This window comes from Dipodomys merriami, unplaced genomic scaffold, assembly GCF_024711535.1.
Source record: "Dipodomys merriami isolate MVZ:Mamm:240054 unplaced genomic scaffold, mDipMer1.0.p SCAF_24, whole genome shotgun sequence".
Taxonomy (NCBI): Eukaryota; Metazoa; Chordata; class Mammalia; order Rodentia; family Heteromyidae; genus Dipodomys; species Dipodomys merriami.
In genome coordinates this window covers 6841290-6854195 of record NW_027203826.1, presented here as the reverse complement: position 1 = coordinate 6854195, position 12906 = coordinate 6841290, and the positions used below count along the sequence as shown (strand labels likewise).

General features: G+C 38.1%; 1 long non-coding RNA gene across 1 annotated transcript in view; it reads right to left on the bottom strand.

Annotated features, from left to right (window-relative positions):
* LOC138835589 (uncharacterized) overlaps positions 1 to 4905 on the bottom strand; it is a 30483-nt gene extending 25578 nt beyond the window's left edge. Inside the window, exons 1-2 of the long non-coding RNA XR_011374663.1 lie at positions 4725 to 4905; positions 3987 to 4215 (exon numbers count right to left, since the gene is read on the bottom strand). This is a non-coding gene — a long non-coding RNA (uncharacterized lncRNA). The remainder of the gene's footprint in view (positions 1 to 3986; positions 4216 to 4724) is intronic.
* Positions 4906 to 12906: the final 8001 nt, after the last annotated feature.

Genomic DNA, 12906 nt, shown 5'->3' with positions numbered 1-12906 from the left:
CTTGAGCAGGCACAGCACCCAGGCTCTGAGCTCAAGCTGCACACACACACACACACACACACACACACACACACACACACACACACACACACACACACACACACACACACACACACACACACACACACACACACACACACACAAAGTCCATACCTGACTGGGTTTTCTTTTCAGGGTTTCACAAGGTCAAAGTAAAGCAGCCAGCCAGCTGGGCACTTACAGGAAAATTCTGGGGAAAACTAGCTTCTAAGTTAATTCATGCTGTTGTCTACATTTAGTTCCTTGAAGCTGTAGGACATAGTCTCTAGTGCCTTGGTGGCTGCCAGATAGGCTCCCTATTAGCCCCTGAAGGCTGCCTTGCATTTCTTCTCAAGTGGCCCTCTCCAGCCTCAAAGCTACCCACCATGCTTCAAGTTCCCCTCATGTGTGGAATCTCCAACTTGCTCTTTTACCAAAAACTCAAGGCAGCTCTCTGCTTTTAAAAGAGAGTTCCTGTGGTAAGACTGGACCCACCCAGGGAATTCTGGCACAGATATCTCATCACAATCACCATTCTAGGGGAGGGAGCAGGATATCATGGGTGGATCATTTGAAAGATACTACCTAACACAGTGGCTGAAGTGGTTCCAAGTGTTTCACAGATAAAAATCCCTTAATCCTTATAATAATCTTACAGACCTCCCTTGTAGGTAAGTGCTGTTATCTTTTCCATCTTATACATGAAATAAAGAGAGAGTAAGTCATTTTTAGAGGCCTTCAGCTGATAATGGCAGAGCCTGGATCTCAATTTGCTAGCCTAGTTTTAGAGCTGTATCTCTTACTTACTATTCTTATTCAATTAACAATTTCTGGAATTAATAAATACATTTAGTATGAGCCTAGAAGACAATGTTAAGAATGAATCAATTGTTTTGTTTGTATGGAAACTATTGGTATTGACTCATGCTAATTATTCTTCTACGCCTCAACTGCCTTCAACACTAATGAGGAATTTGACCTCCTAAATACATATCAAGATTATTTGTTGGAAGAAGAAAACGACACTTCCTTGTACATACAAATGCCATGTAAACAGCAATAAAATTTGGTTTAAAACTTGACTTCACTACTACTAGCTGGGTTACCTTGGACAAGTAATTTAAGCTCTTAGTCCCTGTTGCAGCTTTTCTATGCTCCAAACCATGCGTAAGAACAGACACTGAGGGCTGGGAAGGTGGCTCAGTGGTAGAGCGCTTGCCTTGCATGCCTGAGGCCCTGGGTTTGATTCCTCAGCACCACATAAGCAAAAAGAAAAAAGCCGAAAGTGGCACTGTGGCTCAAGCGGTAGAGTGCTAGCCTTGAGCTGAAGAGCTGAGGGACAACACCCAGGCCCAGAGTTCAGGCCCCATGACCGGACCCAAAATATATATATATACACTGAAGTGTATATTTGCACAGAGTTTAACACAAAACAAGTTGAGTAGCAAATGGCCAATTCTTCTGACCACCTCCACATATACCTCTAAAAGATGTAACTGATTCTCTATCTCCTGTACCCACATCCTCAAAGTGTCTGCCATCTCCTAAGTGAAATGAATCAAATCTTCAACATGGATGACTATGCCTTTCACATGCAATCTGCTTTGAAAGCCCATCTTACATCCAGGCACAGGTGATAATCTCTGGGAGGAGGACTTAGTGCATCTTCTTTTAAAAAATGTTATTATTAAATTCATTTTATTGTTATTGTAAAGGTGATGTACATAGGTGTTACAGTTACATAAGTCAGATAAAGAGTACATTTCTTTTTAAACAAAGTCACCCTTCCCTCACTCTCTCTCAATTTCTCTCTCCCATCTCTACCCTCAAGTTGCATAGTTCATTTTCTAGGGTCTAGTGAATGCCACTGCTACATTTGTTCACTCTTTTACCCACCATTTCTGTGCCCCCTGGCCCTTTCAAAGACAAATAAATAAATGGGACAAAAGGAAAAAGACAAAACAGCAACAAAGAAGAAACCTCTTCTTTCTATTTCCTGGAGTTCATTTTGATAAATACTATTTTATATAATCAGATGCACACAGGCATTGTGCCTTTGTGTTCCTTTCCTAAGAATGTCCTCTTTTGGTCTCACTGTGTGAATTCCTAGAGTCCTTTACAATGTATCATATCTCATCCAATGTGTTTACTTATAGACTTATAAGCACATTCTAGCTACCACAAATGAAGGAAACCATGACACATAATTTTTGGGGGGTCTGGCTTACTTCACTCAACATAATTTTTTCCATTTCCATTTCCTTATGAAAGACACAATATTATTCTTTCTGATGGATGAGTAGAATTCCACTAGGTATACACAACAAATTTTCTTGATCCATTCCCCCAAGGGGCATCTGGATTGATTCCATATCTTGGCTATGGTAAACAATGCTGCAGTGAATATGGTTGTTCTGGTGGTAGCTTTAGTGTGGCCTGGTTTATGTTCTATTGGATAAATACCTAGGAGTGTAATTGCTGGGTCATATTTAGTCTTTTGAGGACCTCCAAACTGCTTTCTAGAGTGGTGGAGCAAGTTTACATTCCCACCAACAAGAAACTCACTGCATCATCTTTGTATGTGCAGATTGTAATGACTCTGAACCAGTTACCTAGTCTTCATTTAGAGAAGATACATTTCAGGTACTCCAAGAGTCAAAGGCTGGGGAAAAGGCAGATGGTGTGTGCAAAATCATAAAATACATATTCATGAAAGTTCTCATCAATATTTCCCAAGAAAGTACCTATAAATTCTCTTGTGAACTCTTATTATAAATTAGGGAATGCATTGTTCAGTCCATGACTAATTTAATTCTCTCCTTTGTAAGTACTGACCTCATAATGCATAATACAGAATTATTCAGTGGCAATAGCCCCTTTCTCCATATGGAGTATGGTCCAGAGACTCCATGGGTATCTGAGACTGAAGACAGAACCCAGCCTGATGTGCACTGGTGTATATATACATATAAATATGATGAAGTTTAATTACAAATTAGGCACAGTAAGTGATTAACAATAACTTGCTATAGATCTTAACCTTAGCATATATTTTCTTTTATTTCTTTATTGTCAAGAACTTCCGCCCTTTTACTTAAAGGAAGTGTTTTGCCATAAAGAGACTTTACAGTATCTGTTTGGCATATCTGAATTGCCAGCAATTGCTCTTGCACTTGGGTGTGTTTGGGGTCATTATTAAATAAGGCACTATAAATCTGCATCTTTCAATATGATAACCAGGAAGGCGACTAAATAACTCACAAGTGAGTAGTATATACAGTGTGGACATGTAGATTCATACCCCGAGTGAAGCAGAATGCACTGGTGTGAGACTTTATTGTGCTACTCAGAAATGTTACACGATTTAAACTGATAGTTTATTTTCTGGACTTTACCCTTGACTATTTTTAGACCATGGTTAATCATGGATTACTGAAGCCACAGAACACAAAGCTTCAGATAAAATGTACTGTATCTTATTTGGAAAGGCTGTCTTTTTTCCTAATTAAGTCAAACAGGGAAACTCATTTAAAATAGTTGGAAGGGATGAAAACTAGGAGGAAACAAGGGAAGAGATGGACACTGTTTAAAAAGAAATATATGTCCCTGTATGTACCTGACTTATGTAACTGTAACCCCCTCCTTCTGTCCATCATCTTTACAATAAAAATAAAAAATTAAAAAGAAAAAATAATATGTTAATAAAAGAAAATAATATGTATAGATTATTTCTTATATATCCACAACTAAGAAGTGTCTACTTTGTTGAAGAGACAAGAGGTGACTAGGCTGCTTTTGAGTTTCCTCTTTCTTGAACGAAGAGTTGGGCTTAACATGGTCACTGAATAGTATCAATGATTTTCAATATATAAACACTATTTCATTAAAACAAATTATTTAATAGAAACTCCAGGTTTGGTGTAAGTCACAAGCTCCCTACAACCACACAAAAGGCTAGTTCCACTTACAGAATCTGAGCTGTTCTGTACCATGACTGCAGGTAGAGTACCAAGATCGAAGACACGGCCCACAATCGTGAAGGATTTTCTCTTCTAATTCCCAGCCTTGGAAGCACAGAAGCAATAGATGCGAGCAAAATCTCCCTCCTCCTCAAGACTCTAGCAAGGAATTTTAGCACAAACTTCAGAAGTGACATTTTGACCCTTTTCCATATAGTGCAGATCCATTTCACACCTGCTAGAGAAAATAGGTGACTGTAAATAACATTTTCAAATAAAAATTAGAGACTGACTCCAAAGCAACTATAAATAGCCCCCAAAGCAACTATAAATAGCCTCCATCTACCACAATTACTGTACTCTCAGATTCACAGATTTCAGTACTGAAATATGACAAAAAATAAGTTAAAAAGGGAAAGAGGAAGCAAAATAGGTTACTATAATTCTCTCTCTCTCTCTCTCTCTCTCTCTCTCTCTCTCTCTCTCTCTCTCTCTCTCTCTCTCTCTCTCTCTCTCTCTGCTATTCTTATACATAATCCTACTGGGGAATTCAAGTTTTAAGATGGAATTTTTGTTGCATACATTAATTGTTCAAAATAATTAATTCCACTGTGGCATTTACATAGCTTTCTGGTTGGTGAGATAAGATCTCACTAGTGAACCCAGATTTGTCTTGAATTCATGACCTTCCTGCCTCAGTTTCTTAAGTGCTGTCATTACAAGTATGCATCAGTATCCCTGGCTTACCTTTCATGACATGGGGTTTGAATTCGGACTTTGAGCTTCTTAAGCAGGTGCTGTTCTGCTTGAGTCATACTTCCATTCCTTGTTGCTCTGTTTATTTTTTTAAGATAGATCGTTGCTTTTTGCCTGGCATGACCGCAAACCAGATCCTCCTATTTGCACTGTCTGCCAAAGCTGAATGACAGATGCTTGATACTCCACCCAGCTTTTTTATATGGAGGTAGGATCTTAGGAACATTTTCTTCAAGGGCTAGCGTTTTAACCATGACCACTCCCCATGATCTCAGCTTTTCATGTATCTAAGATAACAGACACATGCCCAGATGGGGCTTTACAAACATTTTACTGGGCTGGCCTAAAACACAATTCTTTCAATCTCTATTCAAGTAGTTCAGATTATAGGCATTAGCCACCAGCACCCAGCTTTCTAGTTTTAATGAATACTTTCAACATTTTTTAAGACAATGAGAAAAACAAAATAATTATTCTAGTTAATATATAGTTTGTATACACTTTTCCTTCATTCATTTTCCCAGGAAGGTAGCACACCTAGCTATATTGTTCACTGTTAAATCCCCAAGTTTAGCTTCTACAGAAATGCTCAACATAAGAAAGGAGCTGTCATAAACATTTGTTGTCTAACAAAATATGTGGAGAAAGTCTCACATTTTTTTTTTTTGGGTCCAGTCGTGGGGCCTGAACACTGGGCCTGGGTGCTGTCCCTCAGCTCTTCAGCTCAAGGCTAGCGCTCTACCACTTGAGCCACAGCGCCATTTCCAGCTTTTTTCTTTTTGCTTATGTGGTGCTGAGGAATCGAACCCAGGGCCTTGAGCATGCAAGGCAAGCGCTCTACTACTGAGCCACCTTCCCAGCCCAGTCTCACATTTTTTTGCCTAAGCAGGCCTAGACTTCGATTCTCTACTTGTGCCTCCCAGGTGTCCAAGACCACAGAACTGTACCACCATGTCCACCTTTTTTTTTTCCTAAGATAGGGTCTTGTTAACTTTCTGTCCAGGCTGACATTAAACCACAACCCTTCCAATCTGGATCTTAACCTCCAAAGTAGCCATAGACTATAGATATAAGCCACTACACTGATTAAGTCCTAATTTCTTTAAGAACTGCTGTAAGATTGTCTACTACACACATTGAGAGCCCTAACTGATTTATCCTTCAAAGGATAAATAGAAGAGAGTGATCGAAAGAAACACATCAACAAGACTGCTGTTCATAAGAGTGTTGTCAATTGTCATCAGAGAATCAGAGTAGCAGCTTAGAAAGATCACCCTGAGACCACGGGTCAAGTGCTCAAATAGGATAAAAACATTAAAAAGGAGGTATTCATTTGCTTGCTTATAACTGTAACCCAGACTCTGTACATCACCTTTACAATAAAAAAGAAAGGGGAAAAACATGACAATTGTTATATACAAATTTCAGAGTCTTCTTTATAAATTCTTTTTAGTAGCTGATATTAATTTTACAAGTGAGGGGTTTTGTTGTGATATTCCTATTCACCCAACTATTGCTCTTTTCCAACGTTTTAAGTCAGTTTCCTTATGTCCATTTCATGTGGGCATTCAACAGACTTTGATCATATTTTCCCCTTAACTTTCCTTTTCCCCTATCCTATCTGGCTGTTCCCAACAGTTCTGCTATTGTATTCATCTACTTTTTCTTGGTAAGTTCTAGTTTCGTGTATGAGAGAAAATAAATGGTTTTTGTCTTTCTAAGTCTGATTTATTTCACTTGACATGATGATTTATACAAATAGATAAAGAAAATGTCATGTATATGTGATTATATATAAATGATACTCATAAATATGAGTATTATTCAGTCATAAAGAAGAACAAGATTACACCACTTGCAGGAAAATGGATAGAACTGGAGATCATCATGTTAAACTGAGAATTTTACTTGCTAATTGGGTGGTCAGTTCAAAAGAAAGTGAAAAGAAGAAAAGTAGACGAGCATTTCTTATTAAAGAAATAGCTCTATGCTTTAGCGACTATAAAATAAGTACATATTAATAAAATATTGTTGTTTGATATTACTTAAATAGTCAGAGAATCTTGTGTTAAAATATTACAGCTAACTTAACAAAGTAGAACAATGGAACCCGAGTTAACCTCGGGAAGGAATCAGCAAAATTAATTGGCCTGACTTCTCTCAGTAATCTTCCCCAAACTGTGACTGCACCAATACACCCCCAACAATGACAAATGATGTCTAAAGCAGACATAGTATTCAAAAGGATGACATACACATAGGAGTCAGGGAAGACTTCTTAGCCAAAGTTATTCATTAACTGAGAACCAGGGACAGCAGAATGAATGAATGAGAATTAGAGAGGAAGGAATGAGAGGGGTGTTCCAAGCTATGTCAGGAAGGATCATAGAAAATAGATTAAGCCTGGTTTAATCATCTTCAACATCCAGCTGGAAATTCCCTTCCATCACTGAGTTCACCATTAACAGTAAACCCAGTATTCGAAATTGGAACAATTCCATTTCACTTGTGGTGTGAAACACTGGCCATCATCCATCCAAAAGTCACTAACTGGGTCTTGCCAGTGGCTGCATGGTCCCATGATAGCAAGTTCCCTGAGGAAAGCCATTATGATTGGGGCATTCAGTGTCTTCACCAAAGCCTACCAGGGTACACAGAAAGGAGAAAAATCTGAAGTCCTTCTTGTCAATCACTTGGATGTGAATGTTCTTAAATATATCACCAACCCACACAACGGGGTTCAGTGAGACCAAGGGATGCATCTGAAATGGCTCATATTTAAGAGTGAAAACCATGTTCATTGCAGCATTATTTACAATAGCTAAGATATGGAAACAATCCAGGTGCTCCTCAGTAGATGAATGGCTCAAGAAAATGCAGTATATACACACAATGAAATACTATACCTCCATCAGAAAGAATGACATCGCCGAATTAGTAAGGAAATGGAAAGACTGGAAAAAAAATTATATTAAGCAAAGCAAGCCAGACCCAAAGAGACACAGGCTGTATGGTTTCCCTTATTTGTAATAACTGGAACATGTCTAGAATATTCTTAGCAGTGGATCACAATAGCTCAATAGCTAGGTGCATATGACCTTATAAAATGAAGCTTAGTGAAATGAACTCCAGAAATGGAAGCAAGAGGTTTTTATAATGTATTTTCTTTCTTTCTTTTTTCCTTTGGTGTATGCCCTGATGTCACTGGTTTTTTTTTTATTTCTGTACCCTTTGTCATATATATATATATATATATATATATATATATATATATATATATATATATATATATGTTTATCTGATTTGGGGAAGGAAAGGAGAATCACAGAACTGGTAGAACAAAGGGTGAACCAATGCAACGGTGATACTCACTAAATGAACTTTACAACTTGGGGGGGGTGAGGACAAGAGAGAAGGAGCAACACTGTTCAAAAAGAAATGTACTCATTACCTTATGTAACGCAACCCCTCTGTATAGCACCTTGTCAATAAAAAGCGTAAAAACCTTTGCCTGAGAATGTATAACAGAGAACTGAGAAATCCTGACCTTAAAAAAAAGTCCCTTTTCAATCTGGTCTTTAATCTTCCAGTTAAAAAATGGTTAGAGATTAGTGGGTTATGAAAACAACCTTTTGTACTTTGAGTTCTCAGCCAGCTCTTCCCTGGTAATTGCTCAGGGAGATGGAGGTGGGGAAGAATTTGATCAAGATTTGTAAAAATAATAATCACCCTTTCATTTAATAAAGAAAACCTGAAGGAGCTTCTTTGAAATTATCATCACTAAAATATGCACAGCAGCCCATGCTTCTATGCCCACTGAATAACCCTCAGAGATGAAATCAATTGCCTGGGCTTGAATTACAGAGAGCAGTGAGAAATCTAAGCGTTTAGAGGAGGATTACTGTGTTTCACAAGATGTATTCAGTTACCTGAGTTTTTATGACAGTTCGTCTTCAAATATTTGTTAAATGAATTAACTAGTGAGTGAGAGCCAGTGGATGAAAGGAGGAGAAGGAATTTAACTTCAAAAAAAGCAATGGCTACATATACCCTGAGTGTTAACCACTAAGTACAATTAAAATATAATTGCTATCCAATAACTGATGGGAGATACATAGTACAAAGTGAGCCTGTCATCTCAAAGAAGAAATGAAGAAAGCAAGTGATATGAATTCAGATTTTCTCCCTCCTTCAACTCTTCATGCTTACCTCATACAGAAAGTTGACTTTTTCCCTCATATTTTGATGTATCTGTCCTTTATGTGTGATATTTGGTGTTCACCCTTAACACAATCTACAGTGTATCTTATTAGGGTGATACGAAGGCCAGTTGATACTTCCAAAAAGTCCACTTGGTCCAACTGGAGAATTCCTGCCAGCAAAAAAGTGTTTGTTTGTTTGTTTGTTTGTTTGTTTGTTTTCCGATCATGGGCCTGAACTCAGGGCCTGGGCACTGTCCCTCAGCTCTTCAGCTCAAGGCTAGCGCTCTACCACTTGAGCCACAGTGCCACTTCCAGCTTTTTCTGCTTATGTGGTGCTGAGGAATGGAACCCAGGGCAAGACAAGCACTCTACCACTGAGCCACCTTCCCAGCCCCACAAAAAGTTCTTAAGTGTGTTAAATATGTTAAGCTACTTTGGCTTGTCCCAAACCATTTCTTTGTTTTTCTAAGTCATCAAAATATATATAAATTATATAGATTGGATACCACCAGTCTTGCATGCCAGCATGGTACAATTTAATATGCCATCTTTCCCAAAGTTTTCTTTCCCTCACACGAAAAAGAGGCCATTTTATGACAGATTACACAGCCTCTGGGGAAACTGATCTTTAAATTTAAAATGATATGAGGAAAATCTGCTGTACTCAGACACCAAATAGATTTTATTTTTCTATTTTTATTATCTTTTATTTTTAATTTATTTTTATTTATTTTATTCAGGGTTTATTTTTATAAACCATTTTATTCTATATATTTAGAATAAAGTCATGTAAAAACTTTGAGCACTCAAAAATATGCCTCCTGTTCTAACTTTCTAATTATTTTTCATTTTCTGTAGTAAAGCCTAGACTGCCCTAATCTCTTGACCAACAAAGGTGTTTGTTGTTGTTGTTATTGTTGGTTGGTTTATGTTTGGGTTTGGGTTGAATATTATTGCAGTTTGAACTCAGGGACTTGCACTTGCCAGGAAGGTGCTTTCCCCTAAAGTGTGGTTTTTATTTCAATGTTCTCAGAGACAATTTAAATGATTTTCATTCTCTTTGTAGAAGAAATTCTTATACAAGTCAGCAATGTGTCCACCCATTGCTTAGTTTATTTAACAGCAAGTTATTGAGTCTTCTGTGGGTACCAACCACCGCTTTTAGATGAGAGCCAAAAGCAATTAAGAAGACACAGGCAACTGTGCCCTGTCCCAGGCTCTTGGAGTCTTTAGGTTTGGAGATGGAGGGGTAGACAAGACACCATCACCAAGTGAAAATACGTTTTTAGAGCTCTCAGAGTATATGGTATGGCCTAGCATTAGAACTTACAACTCAGGTGCAGAGAAAGGACATTTGAAAATTGAAAGAAGTTAGAGTTCTTTAACAGTTCACTAAAACAGTTCAAAAGAATCACTTGATGCATGTGGTGAGAGGGATTTGAGTTCAGGATAGCAAATGTGGCTCGCTCTCTTACATGAGAGTGTTGAAACAAAAAGAATTAAATTTGGGGATGTTTTTCTACAGGCAGCATCAGAGAATCACATGCATTTACTCAGTTCACTGGTTTACAGGCCATAGATGCAAGAAATTCAAGAGGTTCTAGTTTTCTGTGTGGGATGCCTAGTGACAAAAATACTCATCCCATGTCACACGGGCAAAGAATGGTGATTAAGAGTCAGGCCTCCAATGCACTCATACATCTGAGGACTCCTGGCAGAATCAGGTGACAATGGACATTTGCTCCATGAAGCCAGGGGCCTAGTTGCAATGAGGTTGCAAGGAAGTCTAGATTCCCCTCCACCATCTAACTACTATGCTCCAAACACTGAGCTGGCAGAAGTGATGAAACTCTAGCCTCAATCTAGGACTTTAACACTCAAGTAGTGAAGAAAAACAGGTAAAGCTAGTAAGTTTATTAACATGGAATGGGTGCTATAACTCAAGAAAGGAAAGTTCCATGGGCACAAGAGCAGCAAAGAATAGTATCGGCCTTTTTGCTCATGCTAGTTCATAGTAGCAGCTGTTCCCAAGGCCATTATAACGATTCTGCAAATATTCCTGATAGGCAGTAAACAGTTTTAAAATATATTTCTAAGACTAGAAATCATGAAAGAAATTAAAAGTTACCAAGGATAAAGCCAGGCTGGCAGTTCACGCCTGTTATCTTAGCTGTTCAGGAAGCTGAGGTTCAAAGCCATTCCAGGCAGAAAAATCCAAGGGACTCTGTCTCTAAAATAACTAGCAAAATGCAGGATTGAAGGCATGGCTTAAGTGGTAGGGTGTCAGTGATGAAAAGAAAGCCAAGTGAGAGTGGAAGGATCTGAATTCAAGCCCTGGTACTAGTGCATGCACACTCACATACACACACACACACACACACACACTCTCTCTCTCTCTCTCTCTCTCTCTCTCACACACACACACACACACACACACACACACACATACATGTATACATACCTTGCAGTTGAGAAATGAGAAATAGGAAAACTGATTTTTTTACAAAACTGAAAGCATCATTAAACCTAAACTTTCTTAAATTCAATAGAATGACATCATAGGTAAAGTTGCTAAATAAAAGCAGGATCAAGGATATGTGGGCCTCTTAAATTAGCAATTATGTCTACTATAGTATTATTTTCCATTTATCATTCTCTACTCATTAGAAAACTTCTAAAGAAGTAATTTATAAGCTTCTTAGGAATCTATTTGGCTTTGAGGCAAACAATCAAAACACTGCCAGACGGTGTGTTTTATCTCTGTCCAAGTGTTAGATGGGTATCTGATTTTATGGCTCTCTGTTGACACAAGTCTCAAGTTCCAACATACTTTTGGTCTCCAAACCAAGGAAGCACTGGGATGAAGAGGAGATGGGAGGGAGAGCTTTATGTGGGCTCTAATAAACTCCTATGTGTCACTGAGTGAACATTTTTAAATCCCACTCACAGCACTCGGCACTTTTCCTGGTCCATCGTACCTCCTGCTCAAAGGCTTTATAACCTCCACCCAATCAGGGTGCAGTTCCACCATTGATCAGCCTCCTTAGTCTCAACACTCAGTCCTCTCTTATAGCTCCCTGACCTCCAATTCTGTTTTCTCACTTATTTCTTTTAAAAACAAAGTCTAAGCTCATGGGATGTATGAGCTCATTTAATGACCGGAGAAAACAAGAAAGTAGCTACCATGAAAATCCCCTGCTTCACAAGTAAGGAAACCAAGGCTTAAGAAAGTTTAGACAAGATAGTCAGATGCAAACTTGGCAACTCACACTTCCTAAATATCCTACATTCCATGCTCAAACTGAAACTACAAGCCATGTAGAAATATTTTTGGTTTTGTAGAAAGAATGGTTTCCAATTAAGTGAACCTTTATGAAATCATGCCTGAATTTTCCTCCTTCTATTTTTAATGAAAACAAGTCTATCAATTTCTAATATCAGAAAACTAAAATTCATGATATATAGTATATTATATATGTATATAATATCAGTTCTTTGGCCATATTAAGTTAAAGGCTCTTTATCATAAAAATGCAGTTTTTTTCTTTCCATATATATTTTTATTGTAAAAATACTGTACAGAAGGGCTACAGTTACATGAGTAGGGTAATGAGTACATTTCTTGCCGCATTATTACCCCCGCCTTTGTTTTTCCCCTATCATCCCTTCCCTCCCAACCTCCCCAACTCCTCCCCCACCCCAAATTGTAAAGTTTGTTTTCAACCCAGTCTTGTACATCTCATTGCTACAATGGGTCAACCTGTATCCTTATTTAAGCATTTCGTTATATCCCTTCCCCTCCTCAAATTATAAAACCGTATATTCAAGATGCAGGACACCGGAATCAGATACAGTGAAAACAGGGGTTATACCGTGGGGGAAGAACATACAAAAGAAACAAGAAAATCACATAGTGCATTATAAGTACAGCAAAACAATAATAAGAAAGAAAAAAACAATTGTGTCCCTGT